The 18,426-nt window shown below is 46.9% G+C and overlaps 1 protein-coding gene across 1 annotated transcript in view; it reads right to left on the bottom strand.

The window, feature by feature from the left end:
* Positions 1-11,444, bottom strand: part of plekha6 (pleckstrin homology domain containing, family A member 6) — a 129,448-nt gene extending 118,004 nt beyond the window's left edge. The window contains exon 1 of the mRNA XM_039013126.1: positions 11,415-11,444. The gene's annotated coding sequence lies outside the window, so the exon portion shown is untranslated. The remainder of the gene's footprint in view (positions 1-11,414) is intronic.
* Between the last annotated feature and the right edge of the window lie 6,982 nt (positions 11,445-18,426).

Here is an 18,426-nt window from a genome sequence, read left to right as displayed (position 1 = left end):
CTCTCCATCTGCTCCCTCCTTCACTTGCTCCCTCCATCCGTTCGGCCCTGTCTGCTCCCTCACTCCCCTGCCTCTCCTCTGCCTGTCTTCTCCTTTCCAATCATGAACTCTTGTCAGAGGCCAGCTTAACACCCCCCCCCCCCCCCCCCCCCCCATCTCACTCTATCTGTTGCGCCAAACACTCAACCCGACCCCAAGGCCACCCCTAATCAAGTAACCTTCACAGCCAAGGCAAGGTACACACACACAGACACACACTACACATGCATATTATCCATGTGGGACTGCGCTAATGGGCTACTGAATGTTACATAATGGCAAAATACTCAACTCTGAAGGACTCTGAAGACTTTGTTGAATCTCAAAAGCTTGGTCAAACGCTTGGTCAAATCTCAAAAGCTTGTTCAAAGAGTGATAAAATCATATGGCCCACACATTGAGGTTTGTGTATTCCAAAAGTCCGTGGAAGGTCCCAGACAGCGAACGACTGACCGACAGACAGGCAGACAGGCAGACAGGCAGACAGGCAGACAGGCAGACAGACAGACAGACAGACAGACAGACAGACAGACAGACAGACAGACAGGCAGACAGACAGACACACCCTTAATGCATTACAGATGCCCCTCTCTACTGTTTCACACTTCCCATCTATCTTTCTATTCCTCTTCCACCTCCTTCCTTCTTTTCATCTATCGTTCCACTCCTTCTGTTCCGGCTCTGTCTTCCTTTCCAGCTGTGCTATGTCAGTCTCAACCCTCCTTCCCTCCTTCCCTTCATCTTTGCATTAGGGAGGCCTTGGAGAATCAACAGCTTAACCACACCTGTCTCAGCAAGGCTTCTGAGTCTGATGCCACATGGCGTTCAAACTATAATGGTTTGTACAACATAACTGGTTGGAAGGTAATGCACTCGACTGGAGCTCTACATTGCTTTGCATTGTGAGTGACCAGTTAACGTTTCTTGCCACAGCTTAGTCATTGGTTCCGGTTGGTTCTGATTGGTTCCGGCCCAGTAATACTAAGCTGTGGCAAGAAACATTAACGTGGTCAAACGCAGCACAATGTAGAGCTCCAGTCTAGTGCATTACCTTCAATCTCAACAGCCTGGAGATACTGTCTCCGCTTGTCATTCCCGCTATACAAACTCTTCCTCAGCCCTGTCCACGTAACTCACTGTGGTCTCTCTGATAGTCCAGGGCACACTAGTATGGTTCTGTTTTCCTTTACACTGTTTTCTAAGAGCTCCCCACACACAAAGACTCAGCTGTACTAGTGGAGACGGTTTCTCATTGACACTGCTCATTTTCCAACGTTCACTATCTCTCCGGCAGAATGCAGAGTGTATAGCCTACGTTGTGTTCTGCTTCATTCATAAGCCAGGGAGGGATGCTGCCAAATGAGAGCAGGCCACGATGTTATCTTCGACGCGAGGTAGGGGAGGAGAGGTTTACAAGGTTTGTTTTTGTGAGGCATGGCAGAAAGCCAAAATAACACCAGGTTTACTGTGAGTGTCTATAATTCTGCCATATATGAGCAAAAGCGATGGCAAGCACTGCATTCCGTTGGTAGTATAGGAACTTTGCTAATTGGTTGCAAATATAATTGCGCATATCTTTGGCAGACCCCCCCCTTTTTTCAACATCCCTTAAGAAACACTCTTAAATCATATTCAACAGTGAGATCCATATCAACAGTCCATCAGCAGGTCATGAACACAACATGAATTTCCCAACCAGGCTGCAAGTTATCTAATCCATTTGTTGTTTTGTTTGCTGAGAACGTTAGCTATTGTTTAGATCTGGTCCAGGTCGCTAGTGCACATTCCCTGGACCAGAGCTAGCAAACATTATATCAAGCAAGCCACTTACAATATTAGATAGCATCTGGTCAACTATACTGTAGAGTAATGCACTAGGCCAAAAGTGACTGTGTATCACAATGAAACCCAAGGTCTGTGAATCCATCTAAAACACCATGGAGCTAAGGAGCTAAAACACACTTCATCCACGAGGAGCGAAAGGAGCGTTGAAAGAGTATCGGTCCTATCTGAACAGGGTGAATTATGAAACAGTGCAGATGGACAGTCTCCGCTGACCTGATTAAAAATGACCCGACCGTTCATTGTCCCCACAGACATATATACAGCATGCACACACACACACACACACACACACACACACACACACACACACACACACACACACACACACACACACACACACACACACACACACACACACACACACACACACACACACACACACACACACACACACAGATGTTGCAACAGTGACTCCATCAATAGCCAGACTATAGACATGGAACACTTCACTGTCGTTGTAAACATATTACTTTATTTGGATTCACAATAACACAAGAGGCCTTATTTGTCAGCCTTTACCACAGAAGATCCGAATCTCCATACGGATGCTTGGCCTCGTGAACCTTCACCAGTCAGTGACCCAACTTCAAATCAACTTAAGTAAGAATGTTTCGCGAGCTGTTTTGATACACACGCATACATACACACACAAACACACACACACACACACACATACACACACAAACACACGCACACATAAACACACATACCTAAACCTTGATTTATAACAGTCTGACCACACCACAGCCTGAGGTCTCTCTCTCTTTCTATTCTTCCTTCCTCTCTCCGTCCCTCTCCCTTGGGATTCAATAGCACCCAGAGAGCCACAAATCTCCTCCTTTTCTCTTTCTTTCCTTTTTCCGTCCTCTCCCCCCTTCTCCCCTTCTCCCTGGCCAATTATAACATTCCAGGGCCCCATCCTTTGTTTTCTCTGCCGACCATTAGGTGTTAATTTAGTGCTAATCTGTAGAGCAACACAACCGCAAGGCAAACGTGTGTCCGCTCACTGTGTGGGTTTCAGCCAGTCACGGGGCGTTCGTAATTACGCACACACAGAAATGCACACATGCACACACACACCCGCTGCGTTCTCTCATTAAGCCTTGAGGGGGCTCAAGGCTTTTTACAGTGTAAAATGAAGGTTCTGATACAGGTGTAATATATTAAGCACGGTCTATCTCACCTTGGCTTGTGATAACTACCTTACTGCAGGACATGCTGAAGGCCTATATTATGTTTAAAGGAAGAAGAGGGAGTACGGGTGGAGGTGGAGGGAGGAGAAGGCGAGGGAGTGAGGGAGGGGTCATCCTCTCCTGCTGAGTGTGGAACAGGTAGAGACAGGTTTCTGGAACTACAGGAATGTGTGGTCATCTCAACGTCATACAGCTGGAGACGGCGGTCCCTCTGAACACACACACACACACACACCGACGGAAACACACACACACGGAAACACGCAAACACACAGATGCATATCACTGCTGTGAGAGAGTAGTTCGGGTAAGGTGTGCATAATGCTGTAATACCATGTGACTCCTCCTGCGTGTGTGTGAGTTCTTTTCTCTCCTCTAAGAGGTCAACACGTACACCCTGTCGCCACAATGCTGACCATGTCGCTGAGACATCATAACCCAGTCAGAAGCTGACGTTGAATTTGGTTGTCATCACCCACTTATTCCATAGCCACAGGCCATCATGTTGTAACAAAAGACCTGTCTTCCTCCTGGTGTTCAACATCCAAAAAGCACGCACGCACGCACACACACACACACACACACACACACACACACACACACACACACACACACACACACACACACACACACACACACACACACACACACACACACACACACACACACACACACACACACACACACACACACACACACCACTACCCCATCCTCCTCCTCTCTCCTCTAAACTCCTCCTCCCCCCCTCCCCTCTTATTATCTGTTTGAAGTCTCTATTCTCCTTCACTCCACCTTCCCTTTATCCTCCTCCTCTTTCCTCTATTCTTCTCCTCCCCTCATCCTCCTCTCCATCCCCGTCTCCCTAGAGACAGACAGACTGGGACTGGCCATAACAGGTTGCTGCTGGCCTAATGTGTGACTCACTACACAGCTATGAGCTGTGAGCTCTGTTTGTCTATTCAATCATCCCTCTTTTCCTCTCTTTCTTCTTCTCTTTGTGGACCTGCAGGCGTTGACAATTTAGCGTTAGACTCATAATTACACTAATAGGTGTGAGATAGAGGGGGGGGTCCGATGACACACACACACACGCATGCACGAACTCACACACACACACAAGCACACTGTACTCTAGGCTCTAATTAGTGCAGGGTGGGGCAGGGTTCTGAGTGGTAATCGGTAATCATAACTCGGTTTGGGTCTGAGGACGTTCTAAGTGTGTGGTTCTCAGAGGGCAGTGAAGACAACCAGCAGTGCTCTTATATAGCCTAGCTGATGTTTTTAGTACTGTAATTAAAATGAAGTCCTCCCACAGTCTGCAGCTCTTTGGTTAAGTTCTTTCCCACATCATAACCACTTAACCTTAGCCACTTCCGCCTACCCACTCTTAACCTCCTAAAACCTTTTTCATTTTCATGTGACCCAACAAATAAACAAAACAGGTCTTTAGTAACAACCCACATGTGGCCAGCAGGGTCCACTAGTGGGTCCTGAATTCAGTTTGGGAAGCCCTGTTTTAAAAGGTTCCATGTGGGAGGTGTGGGAAGGCTAGATCTGACCTGGGGTGCATCCCAAATGGTAACAGACTCCGTCCTTTCTACCATCTACCTACCTTCCTCTGTGTCCTCTGCTAAAGCCACTTTCTACCACTCTAAATTTCTCTAGGAAACTATTTTCCACCTTCTCCTCCCTCCTTAGTCTTCCACCCCCTCCCTCTCCCTCCTCCCTCTCTGCCGACGACTTTGTTAACCACTTTGAAAAAAAGGTTGATGACATCCGCTACTCATTTACTCTGCCTATTGGTCTCACTCACACAGAACTACACTACGACCTTGACCTCTTTCTCCCCTCTCTCTCCAGATGACATCTTGTGACTAGTGAAGTCTTGCCGCCTGACAACCTGCCTGCTCGACCCCATCCCCTCCTCCCTTCTCCAGAACATCTCTGGAGACCTTCTCCCATTCCTCACTTCCCTCAACTCATCCCTGACCACTGGCTGCGTCCCCTCTGACTTCAAAAAGGCCCAAATTGCTCTCCTCCTCAAGAAACTAACACTCGACTCAACTGATGGCAAAAACTATAGACCTGTATCCATTCTTTCTTTTCTTTCTAAAACACTGTATCTGCTGTATCTGATCAACTTTCTCGTTATCTCTCTAAGAACGATCTTCTTGACCCAAACCAGTCAGGCTTCAAGACGGGTCACTCGTCCGAGTCTGCTCTTCTCTGTGTCACAGAGGCTCGCCGCACTGCCAAAGCTGACTCTCTCCTCTGTTTTCATCCTCTTAGATCTATCCGCTGCCTTTGACACCGTGAACCATCAGATCCTCCTCTCCACCTTCTCAGAGCTGGGCATCTCAGGCTCTGAACACTCTTGGATTGCATCCTACCTGGCAGACCGCTCCTACCAGGTGACGTGGAGAGAATCTTTGTCTGCAACACATACTCTGACTACTGGTGTCCCCCAGGGCTCGGTTCTAGGCCCTCTCGTCTTCTCTCTATACACCAAGTCACTCGGCTCAATCATATCCATGGTCTCTCCTATCATTGCTATGCGGATCACAGTCAACTACTTTTCTCCTTCCCCCCTTCTGACACCCAGGTGGCAACATGCATCCATGCGTGCCTGGCGGATATCTCAACTTGGCTGTCAGCCCACCACCTCAAGCTCAACCTCGACAAGACGGAACTCAAAGACCTCTCCATCACGGTTGACAACTCCACAGTGTCGCCCTCCCAGAGTGCAAAGAACCTTGGCATGACCCTGGACAACAACCTGTCATTCTCTCTTGCAGTTTCATGCTTTACACCATCCGTAGAGTACGACCCTACCTCACACAGGACGCGGTGGAGGTCCTAATCCAGGCACTTGTCCTCTCCCGTCTGGACTACTGCAACTCTCTGTTGGCTGGTCTCCTCGCTTGTACCATCAAACCCCTGCAACTTATCCAGAACGCTGCAGCCCACCTGGTTTTTAACATTCCCAAGTTCTGTCATGTCACCCCGCTCCTCCGCACACTCCACTGGCTTCCAGTTGAAGTGCGCATCCACTACAAGACCATGGTGCTTACATAGGGAACAGCAAGAACACTCTGTTCTGCCACCTCAGGTGTCTTAGCCATCCCACCACTACGGGAGGGCAGCTCCCGCTCAGCCCAGTCCAAGCTCTTCTCTGTCCTGGCACCCCAATAGTGGAACCAGCTTCCCCCTGAAGCTAGGACAGCAGAGTCCCTGCCCATCTTCTGAAAACATCTGAAACTCTACCTCTTCAAACAGTATCTTAAATAATACTCCTCTTCACATCGAACCCCGCACCCCCAAAAATGTTTTAACAAAAATGGTAAAAAATTGTACAGTACCAGTCAAAAGTTTGGACACACCTACTCATTCAAGGGGTTTTCTTTATTATTACTATTTTCTACATTGTATAATAATAGTGAAGACATCAAAACTATGAAATACCACATATGGAATCACGTAGTCACCGAAAAAGTGTTAAACAAATCAAAATATATTTTATATTTCAGATTCTTCAAAGTAGGCACCCTTTGCCTTGATGACAGCTTTGCACACTCTTTGCATTATCTCAACCAGCTTCACTTGGAATACTTTTCAAACAGTCTTGAATGAGTCCCTTCATATGCTGAGCACTTGGCTGCTTTTCTTTCACTCTGCAGTCCAACTCATCCCAAACCATCTCAATTGGGTTGAGGTCGGGTTATTGTAAAGGTCAGGTCATCTGATACAGCGCTCCATCACTCTCCTTCTTGGTCAAATAGCAGCCTGGAGGTGTGTTGGGTCATTGTCCTGTTGAAAAACAAATTATAGTCCCACTAAGCGCAAACTAGATGGGATAGCATATCACTGCAGAATGCTGTGGTAGCCATGCTGGTTAAGTGTGCCTTGAATTATAAATAAATCACTGACAGTGTCACCTGCAAAGCACTCCCACACCATCACACCTCCTCCTCCATGCTTCACGGTGGGAACCACACATGCGGAGATCATCCGTTCACCTACTCTGCATCTCACAATGACACAGCGGTTGGAACCAAAAATCTCAAATTTGGACAAATCAGACCAAAGGACAGATTTCCACCAGTCTAATATCCATTGCTCGTGTTTCTTGGCTAAAGCAAGTACCTTATTATTATTTTTGTCCTTTAGTAGTGGTTTCTTTGCAGCAATTTGACCATGAAGGCATGATTCACACAGTTTCCTCTGAACAGTTGATGATGAGATGTGTCTGTTACTTGAACTCTGTGAAGCATTTATTTGGACTGCAATTTCTGATGCTGGTAACTCTAATGAACGTATCCTCTGCTGGTAACTCTGTGTCTTCCTTTCCTGTGATGGTCCTTATGAGAGCCAGTTTCATCATAGCGCTTGATGGTCTCTGCGACTGCACTTCAAAGTTCGTGAAATTTTACAGATCGACTGACCTTCATGTCTTAAAGTAATGATGGACTGTCGTTTCTCTTTGCTTATTTGAGCTGTTCTTGGCATAAGATGGACTTGGTCTTTTACCAAATAGGGCTATCTCCTGTATACCACCCCTACCTTATCACAACACAAATGATTGGGCTCCAACGCATTAAGAAGTAAAGAAATTCCACAAATTCACTTTTAACAAGGCACACCTGTTAAATAATTGAAATACATTCCAGAGGACTACCTCATGAAGCTGGTTGAGAGAATGCCAAGAGTGTGCAAAGCTGTCATCAAGTCAAAGGGTGGCTACTTTGAAGAATCTCAAATACAGTATAAAATACTTGGCTTTCTTTCTATGTACTTTCTATGCCTGTGATATGTGTTTGTCCCACCTAGCTATCTTAAGATGAATGTAAGTCATTCTGGATAAGAGCGTCTGCTAAATGACTACATGTAAATGTAAAACATACCCTATTCGCTACTTTTTACCAGGGCCCATTCTCTCTACCTCACTGCTTTCTTTGTTTGGTTAGACCACTCAATCACTATGGGCTGAACCGCCAGGGCTTTGGATGAAAACATGGGCAGCACATGACGCCAAGAGCTCTTTTTATGGTGATGAAACCAGCCAGGACACCCGTGATACAAGTCAGTGTTCGACGTCCGTCCATGTCTGAGGACTTCGGGAGATGACGTGGAAACCACCAATTCTAATCCAGCGATAGAAAGTTGTTTTTGAGATTTATTTTAAGTTATGGCAAACATTTACCATTACCGTAACCATTTGGAGTTAATGACTAACCTTACAATTCTGAGTCAATGCCTAAACGTAACCTTAAATGCTTCTAAATTTGACGTTTGCAGCAACTTTGAGAAACATGGATGAACGTCTAATTCTGATGTGAGACTGTGAGACCTAGTTGGATAAACACAGCAATATGTCAAGTGGTTCTATCTAAAGAAAGACAGGTTCTGTCCCCAGTGGGGGGTTGTTGCCTGTTCCCCTCTCCAAATAATCTGGAAATCTGCCTGAGCAGCAGAAGATTCTTCCCGAAAGTCAAGGTATAAATTGGTCTTTCAGGAGCTGGCAGTGAAACAGGAAATGGTGCCCTCATGGCGGGCATTCCCTCACACACACACACACACACACACACACACACACACACACACACACACACACACACACACACACACACACACACACACACACACACACACACACACACACACACACACACACATACACAGACACACAAACACACACACAGACACAGACACACAGAGAGAAGGCCTCTATTCATTGGGTACAAGAGCAGTATTCTTCTCCTCTCTGTCATCCATCATCTACCAGGTCCTAGGTCTTTGTCTGTCTGTCCTAACCTGGACAGTGGTGCCAAACTCAGACCACCAGGCTATGCTGCTGCCTGGGCAGCCTTTACCCAGCGCTAAGATCACCTTGGTGGGCATGGTCGTGTCAGACAGCAGCCTAACCATGGAGCTCTGCCAGGCCTGTGCCAGACCTCCACCAAATCACTTCTCACTCTATGACCATGCTATAAAGGATGGCAGTATGGCACTTTCTACCTACGAACGGAATTTGAATCCTCATCATCAGTCCATAGGAACCAGCCCCTAACCCAATCATAAAGGAAAACAAAAAGCTCAGGATATTGCGTAACAGTTCAGACAACATTTCCATTGTCAGAAGTTTAAATATAGCCATAAGAAAATGACCAGTTTGGACCAGTAGAACAACCACTGCAATTACAGTACACTCTAGCTATGACACTGATAATGCTCCCAACAGGCCAGTGCCAGACCAGTGATCTGCTGCCTGTGGTTAGTTTGTGGTCCTCTGTTCTCTGTGTGGTGGTTAAGGCTATGTAGTATAATTAGACAGTGGCACTGCCAGGGCTGATCTGAGGCCTGTCATTAGTGACACCCCACCTGCTTTAATCCTCTCTCTCTCTCTCTCTCTCTCTCTCTCTCTCTCTCTCTCTCTCTCTCTCTCTCTCTCTCTCTCTCTCTCTCTCTCTCTCTCTCTCTCTCCCTCTCACCCTCTCTCTCTCTCTCTCTCTGCTAAGGATAATGGTGGCTCGTGGCTAGCTGCCCAAACCTAATAAGCACCTTGGCATTTCCTCTAAGCCTATATATACCTGAGCAATTAGCATGCTAAACCTAACGCCAAGATAGAGGCAGAGGAAGTCCTTGAGGGAGGGAGGAGGAGAGAGAAAGAGAGAGAGCGAGCGATACATTAACGTTTTCTGAGAACAGCCACGCACATGTTTGCCCTATATAATGATGATTGCTGACAGGAGGGGCCTTTATTGGTGCACGTGGTAATTACAAATTAGCAACCAAATGCTAAATTGAGGGGATAGCATTTGGATGTGCAATTAGCCGCCTCGCTAGCATCCAAACGAAAGGGGACAGCATGTGGGCTGTGGGTTAGCCACGGACGCTAATAAAAATGAACATCATCATCGAGGAGGACTTGAGCGACGGAGTTGTTGTGCTACTGCTACAGTGCTAGCCAGATTGGAATGAACATAAGCACACACACACACACACACACACACACACACACACACACACACACACACACACACACACACACACACACACACACACACACACACACACACACACACACACTCTCTCACACATACACACAGACACAAACAGACACACACACTCTCTTACACACACTCTCTCACACACACACACAGACACAGACCTTCTAAACCAAAACCACATGCTGAACTCTTGATTGCAGTAAGAAAGCTAGGCTAAAAACAGCCTAGCAAGCAACCCAGCCACCTGGTAATGTGAGAGGAGAGAGCAGACCATGGCTGTTTAAAGCCTGATGGTTATAGGTCCCCGAGTAAGGGTGAACACCGCAGTAAAACTCTGTGTCCCAAATGGCTTCCTATTCCCTACATAGTGACATACTTTTGACCAGAGCCCGTCGTGCCATTTGGGACGCAACCTGCAGCAGACAAATGAGAGGGAAACCTGGTACTATACTCCACACCTGCACACTGGCTGGGCCCTATTCAATAGTAATTACTAACCAAGCCTCCAGCATAGGACTAAAATCATATGCACCAGTGTGTTGGCTAACAATCTATTAGTGGATATTGATATGGGTGTATATGCTTTCTGCAACCAAAGTTCTTTCTGTTTGGTTTAGTGAATGAATGCAATATTATGTATACAATATTTGTTCTTAAAGGAAATGAGCAATGAGGTTCTTGAATTCTCCAGGAAACCGGTGAAAAGTTTTTAACCTAAAACTGTGTATTCTTGTATGTGCTGTGTATTGTTATGTATGTGCGTAGTATGTCCACTATGTATGTCCTACGAATGCATAATGTATCCTCTATTTAGTCAATGGATGTTTAGGTAGGGTTGTTGATCCCCTGGCAGACAGACCTGCCTCCATACATCAACAAGATGACTAGCGCCTACCTCACTGTCTAGACAACTGACATCTGCAATCACACCTACTGTTACACCGCCAACTCACATTCATATACACACACGTACACGTCGACCCCCACTTACACTCGCACACATGCAACACACATGCATAACATCTGAATGTGTACACACACACGCATTCACTCATACACATAACTTCACTATTCCTACCCTAGCGGCATGGTTTAATTCCTCCCTTCACATCAGCAGCACTCTGACTAAACATGGTACACAGAACACACACACAAAACACAGAATACAGATCAGAGAGCACGACTACATCAGCCAACAGGGAAACAACGGAACGGAGAATCCCAGAGAGAGAGAGAGAGAGCGAAAGCGAAATCAGAAACCTTCTCTTTTCTTCCTGCCCTTCTATCCATCTGAGAGGAGAAGAGAATGTATGTGTGGAGCTCGACATACCTTGCAGAGTTTCTTTCTTTCTTCCCTGTCTGTATCCCTCCTTCTCTTTGTGTTCTCCTCAGTGAGTCTGAAGTCTTCCTCTTAGTAATCTCCTACAGCGTGGAGAGGCTTGCCTGCAAGTGGGCGGAGGAGAGAGAGAGAGCGAGAGAGAGGGAGGGAAGGAGGGAGGGAGGGAGGGAAGGAGGGAGAGAGAGAGTCAGTCAGTCGGCACGAAAGCGGGAGAATGGAAAGCTGCAGGGCAGAGGAGAAACATGAAACCACCAGTGGTCCTGAAACAATCATCTCTCCCTCCCTCTCTTTTCCCGTTCCCTCCCTTTTACCCCTCCCGCTCGCTCACTCTCTCCCCCTATCCCGCTTTTCCCCGCGTTCTAAACTTCCTTTCCCCCCCTTTCTCTTCCCTCCAACTCTTTATCCAATAATTTATTGTAACTCATTTTTGCCTCTCCCTTACCATTCTCTCTGCCCTTCTTCTCTCAATCTCTTCTCTCTCTTCTTCTCTTCTTGTCTTTTCTTCTCTCCCTCTCTTCTCTCTTCTTTTCTCCCTCTCTTCTCTCTCTTCTTCTCTCCCTCTCTTCTCTTTCTTCTCTCCCTCTCTTCTCTCCTTCTCTCCCCCTCTTCTCTCTCTTCTTCTCTATTCCTCTTCTCTCTCTTCTTCTCTCCCCCTCTTCTCTCTATTCTTCTCTCCTCCTCTTCTCTCCCCTCTTCTCTCCTCTCATTCTCCTTTCCTATCCTTCACATCCCCATCTCTCCTACCTGTCTCTCTTTATTCTTGTCTTTTCCTTTCATCTTCATTACGCCTACCGATCACCTTTCCCTCTCTCTCTCCCCCCTCCTTCTCTCCATCTGGCTCTTTCCCTGTCTTTCCCTCGTTTGAAAGCAAACCCCTCCCTTGGTCTGAGGGCGTGGAAAGAGAAAAGGTTCTTCTTCCCACAGTTTGACCAATAACAATTTATAGACTTTAATAGAGCTCTGCACCCTCCCTGGAGCCTGTCAAAATATCACCACCACTGTAGGTTCCTGGTGATTTAAAACCAAACTCCATATTTCACGACCAGGGAGTGTGTGTGTGTGTGAGTGTGTGTGTGTGTGTGTGTGTTGTAGTCAGGACTGTAAAACTTGAGGTGTTAAGGTGAGTCAGTGTTAGTTAGAGGAGGCTGGTTCCAGACACAGGTGTGCTGAGGGGAAAGAGAGAGAGAGAGAGAGAGAGAGAGAGAGAGAGAGAGAGAGAGAGAGAGAGAGAGAGAGAGAGAGAGAGAGAGAGAGAGAGAGAGAGAGAGAGAGAGAGAGGACAGGACAGGAGGACAGGACAGGAGAGGTGAGGCAAGCATAACCTTGAGGGGTTATCACTGAGTGAGGTGTGAGTAGCATGGTTACCTATAGCTCAGATTACTCATCTCTCTCAACCTCTGACTGACACATTCCCATACAGGCAGGCTCACACACCCACACACACCCACACAGAATACAGAAAAGGGTACAGTATGAACTTTAACACAAAGTCACACACACACATACACACAGCATAGGTGTCTCGTTATGCAATACAAACTCAATCAAGGCTTGTTGGTGTAGAGAGAGATTTCAATAAAATTGATGTGTGTGTGCGTGTGTGTGTTCTCAGAAATAGCCTCCGTGTGTATCTACTCTCTCTAATCACTGACGGCCAACAGTCAAACTGACGACTACACAAACTGCTACGTAACAAATATACGTCACACAGCTATGTAGTCACACGTGTGTGGTGAGGCACGACAAACGTCTCTCTGTTGCCGCATAGGCTTATGTTCCCCACCTTCCTGTTGACTCTGAGAAACACGCCAAGCTGATAGACGCAACACAACTACATCACCCACATTGCACACCGACACAACATCATAACCACACAGAGAGAAACGGTGTGACTGTGATCCGCCCCTTACTCTAGCCTGCAGGCCACTGACCCTGAGAGGCTTAGAGTTCAGGGGTTAAGTGATGACAGACCCTTTAATGAAAACACACTGCAGCCGAAAAACAGGACCTAGTGCCCTCACATCACATGCACGTGTGCACGTAAACCGCACATACACACACACACACACACGCGCGCGTCTCACATGCACTCGCACACTCTGTCCATCACACAGAAAATAAACTTTCTGTTAAAATAATTCAGAGTCAGAGAGTTCACGTGTAAATGAAATATCTGAGCTGTATATAAATGTTTGTCAGTGTAGTAGACGTGAGAGTGTTCCATTACTAGATGATGATGTTGTTGAGCAGCTTGGAGCTCCAGCTCGAATACTGTGAATACACAGCTGGAGGCACCGTGTAGAACACTAAGTCTCACACCAGTGGTTTCGTACGCACACGCATTCACGCACGCACGCACAAACGCACATACACGCAAACTGCACATGCAGCAGCCCTGGAGTTAACAAACTCAACATGTTCTTTGATCTGGTTGAACAGGTCTATTGATCCACACTCCCTCTCTCTCTCTCTCTCTCTCTCTCTTCCTTCCCCTCTCTCCCTTCTCTCTCTCTCTCCACTGTCTGTCAAAGGTGTGTCGGCCGAATTGCTGCCTCTGTCTTCCCTTCCCCTCCTCTCCCCTCCCCTCCTCCCCCTCTCCTCTTCCTCTGCCTGTCCTACCTGACTGTGGTAGACTCTAGTGAGACTATAAAGGCTCCATTCTTCGCAGGTTGAAGTTTATTGGGATGAGTCTTGTCCTGGAGGCAGCACTGAGCGATTTCCGCTGGATGGGCCAGCTGCAAAGTCAAAAATTAAAAAAAAACATATGAAAACAAAAGAAAATGTGCTTTTTGGTCTTAATTTAAGTTTAGGGTTAAGAGCTGCCTCCAGAACAAGATTTATGAGGGAAAATGCTAACCTGCTAACCTCAGGCTGTGGTTAGACCATAATCTCTGCCATCGGGTGTGTCTCAATATGTTATGGTTGTTTACTCCCACTGTGCCCTCTCCTGGTCTGATAGAACTGGAACAGGTTACAGCTGGAATCTTCAGCGGTGAAACCGTTTGCAATATAACAACGACAAAGAAGTCACTGCAAACGGCGAAGCCTGTTTTCTTTCCCTCCGACAACATTGCACGCGCGACAGAGCAGCAGGGTATGAGCTGCATTTGTATGTATTTATTTATTTTACCACGTTGCAGTACGCTCCTCACCTCTGCTCCTTCAACAAAGCAAAAACAATGGCCGCCGGGCAGACACGGGCGCTGTTCCCCGTAAGGCGGATTCCATCTTGAAATAACAAATCTCAAGATAGCTTTTACCTATTCAAACATTTCAAATCAGCTTGTTTGGTGTGTGTATGCGTGCGTGTGTGCGTCAGTGCACAGACATACACACACACACACACACATGTTTACATACACACACTCCCAGTTCACACATGTGCCACATATTTACACAGTATTATATCATTAACCACACTGTACAGAGGATGGTGTGTTCTGGCCTTGGGCATAGCTAGGAGCCGTACATCACATTGAACACGGGGAAGGTTTTCAAAACACACACACACACACACACACTGTTGTTTCAGGCAGTAACATACACACAACAAAACACACATGTCCCTGTCATCAGCCACAGCAAACACACTGTATCTGTTATGATAGATGACAGATTTCAGGCCTCTATCCCCCAGCTACGGAGAAGACTAGGCCGTCTATTCAAACACAAATAAAGTTGTCCTCCAAAGAGAGAGACTCAAAAAATGTGCAAAAAGTCACTGAACCTTTTCCCGTGCTAAAAGCTTCTACGCTTTTCTCACCTCCGACTCGATGGTTTGGGGCGGAGGTGGGGCTGCGTGGGACAGTTAGTCGAGCTTAAAGAGACACAACACAGTTATAGACTCACACCCTAGTTTTAGGATTAGAAGAACGTAGCGTTCTGGGAAGGGAACGAGTGAAAGAGGACCAATAACAAATTATCGTCATCCTCTTTTCTTCATATTTGTTTGTTTTGTCTGTTTTCAAAGCACTCTTGTTCTCTTTCTTCACGGATGGGTAGAGGTGGGCACTGAACAGCTGAAGGATGGCATGACTGTGTGTGAGAGTCATTAGAGGGGTTTAATCCTGACACCTCATGACAAAGACCTGTGCACTACTTTCGAGTAGAGCCCTATAGGCCCTGGTCAAATGTAGTGTACTATATAGAAAATAGGGTGCCATTTGGGATGTAGGCAAGGGCAAAGAGAGCTATAAGCCTAGCTAGCAGGCTTCTGATTAGGGCGCAGAATATTTCACAACCATACCACCGCACCCTTCCCACAAGACAAGTTATGGCAGATTCTGAGCCCCAACAACAGTCCAAACCTGCGTCCTTACACACCCGTCCATCACTGCAGCTCAGGCACCTTCATTGGAGGGGATGTCAATTGATAAGGAGAGTGTGATAACCTGAGCTAACCCTAGAGTATACTGGGTAGATCAGTCTCAGGTGGTCTGAGACAGTGACTGATCCCAGAGGGAGAGCAGGACGATCCTTTGCTGAGGATTACTACTGCTGTACTACTGCTGTACTGCTGCTGTACTGTTGCTATGCTTCTGCTGTACTGCTGCTGTACTGCTGCTGTACTGCTGCTGTACTACTGCTGTACTGCTGCTGTACTGCTGCTGTACTAATGCTGTGCTACTGCTGTACTAATGCTGTACTACTGCTGTACTACTGCTGCTGTGCTACTGCTGTACTAATGCTGTACTACTGCTGTACTAATGCTGTACTACTGCTGTACTGCTGCTGTACTACTGCTGCTGTACTACTGCTGTACTGCTGCTGTACTGCTGCTGTACTGCTGCTGTACTACTGCTGTACTGCTGCTGTACTACTGCTGTGCTACTGCTGTACTAATGCTGTACTACTGCTGTACTGCTGCTGTACTACTGCTGCTGTACTACTGCTGTACTGCTGCTGTACTACTGCTGCTGTGCTACTGCTGTACTAATGCTGTACTACTGCTGTACTGCTGCTGTACTGCTGCTGCTGTACTACTGCTGTACTAATGCTGTACTAATGCTGTACTACTGCTGTACTACTGCTGTACTGCTGCTGTACTGCTGCTGTACTACTGCTGTACTACTGCTGTACTGCTGCTGTACTAATGCTGTACTAATGCTGTACTAATGCTGTACTAATGCTGTACTACTGCTGTACTGCTGCTGTACTACTGCTGTACTGCTGCTGTACTACTGCTGTACTACTGCTGTACTAATGCTGTACTACTGCTGTACTGCTGCTGTACTACTGCTGTACTACTGCTGTACTGCTGCTGTACTACTGCTGTACTGCTGCTGTACTGTTGCTGTGCTACTGCTGTACTGCTGCTGTACTACTGCACTACTGCTGTACTACTGCTGTACTAATGCTGTACTACTGCTGTACTGCTGCTGTACTACTGCTGTACTGCTGCTGTACTACTGCTGTACTGTTGCTGTGCTACTGCTGTACTGCTGCTGTACTACTGCTGTACTGCTGCTGTACTACTGCTGTACTACTGCTGTACTGCTGTTGTACTACGGCTGTACTACGGCTGTACTACTGCTGTACTACTGCTGTACTACTGCTGTACTACGGCTGTACTACTGCTGTACTACTGCTGTGCTACTGCTGGTGTACTACTGCTGTACTACTGCTGTACTACTGCTGTACTACTGCTGTACTGCTGCTGTACTACTGCTGTACTGCTGCTGTACTACTGCTGTACTGCTGCTGAACTACTGCTGTACTACTGCTGTACTACTGCTGCACTACTGCTGTACTGCTGCTGTACTAATGCTGTACTGCTGCTGTACCACTGCTGTACTGCTGCTGTACCTCTTCTGTACTGTAATAGAGCCACCCCTCTGAGCCGGGTTCCTCTCTGGGTTTCTTCCTAGGTTACTTTGTTCTAGGGAGTTAGTCCTGGCAGCTGTGCTTTAGCTTCTGCTTGGCTTGCTCTTTGGACTATACGCCGGGTAACTGTAACGCCCTTTGTGACAACTGCTGATGTAAAAAGGGTCCAGACTCAGATGGAAACTTTTATGATCTTCCTGGTTCAAAGTCTATTGCAGGCTATTCTGAAAACATACTTAAGCAAAGGGTTTTTTGCGCAATACTTTGACGTGTGTGTGTGTTTGCCAAATGTGCCACAGAGGGATGTGTATAAATCAACATATTAATGAGCAGGGTGTAGTTACCAAGCAACAGACGTCACCCTGGAGAGACCACACCCGCTGATAGGCATTGTGTTGACATTGCCCTCCCTGGTGTGTGTGTGTGTGTGTGTGTGTGTGTGTGTGTGTGTGTGTGTGTGTGTGTGTGTGTGTGTGTGTGTGTGTGTGTGTGTGTGTGTGTGTGAGTGCGTGCGTGCGTGCGTGTGTGTGTGTGTGTGGGTGTGTGTTCACTCATCCATGTTTATGTCCGTATGGGGGTCCAGCTGTCAGGGACAGACGTGTGATGTGCATGCGTGTGTGTGATTGGGTTATTTTCACTTGCTCCTCTGGGAGTCTCACGAGCCAATCACACAACGCTGACAGCTGAAACCACTCCACACATCTATCTCACCATCTCTCCATCTCTCCATCCCTCCATCCCTCCATCTCTCCATCCCTCCATCTCTCCATCCCTCCATCTCTCCATCCCTACATCTTTCTATCCCTCCATCTCTCCATCCCTACATCTTTCTATCCCTCCATCTCACCATCCCTACATCTTTCCATCCCTCCATCTCAACATCCCTACATCTTTACATCCCTCCATCTCACCATCCCTACATCTTTCCATCCCTCCATCTCTCCATCCCTACATCTTTCTATCCCTCCATCTCACCATCCCTCCATCTCACCATCCCTACATCTTTCTATCCCTCCATCTCACCATCCCTACATCTTTACATCCCTCCATCTCTCCATCCCTACATCTTTCTATCCCTCCATCTCACCATCCCTACATCTTTACATCCCTCCATCTCACCATCCCTACATCTTTCTATCCCTCCATCTCACCATCCCTACATCTTTCTATCCCTCCATCT

This window comes from Salvelinus namaycush, chromosome 2 (assembly GCF_016432855.1).
Source record: "Salvelinus namaycush isolate Seneca chromosome 2, SaNama_1.0, whole genome shotgun sequence".
Taxonomy (NCBI): domain Eukaryota; kingdom Metazoa; phylum Chordata; class Actinopteri; order Salmoniformes; family Salmonidae; genus Salvelinus; species Salvelinus namaycush.
This window is presented reverse-complemented; position numbering and strand designations above follow the sequence as displayed.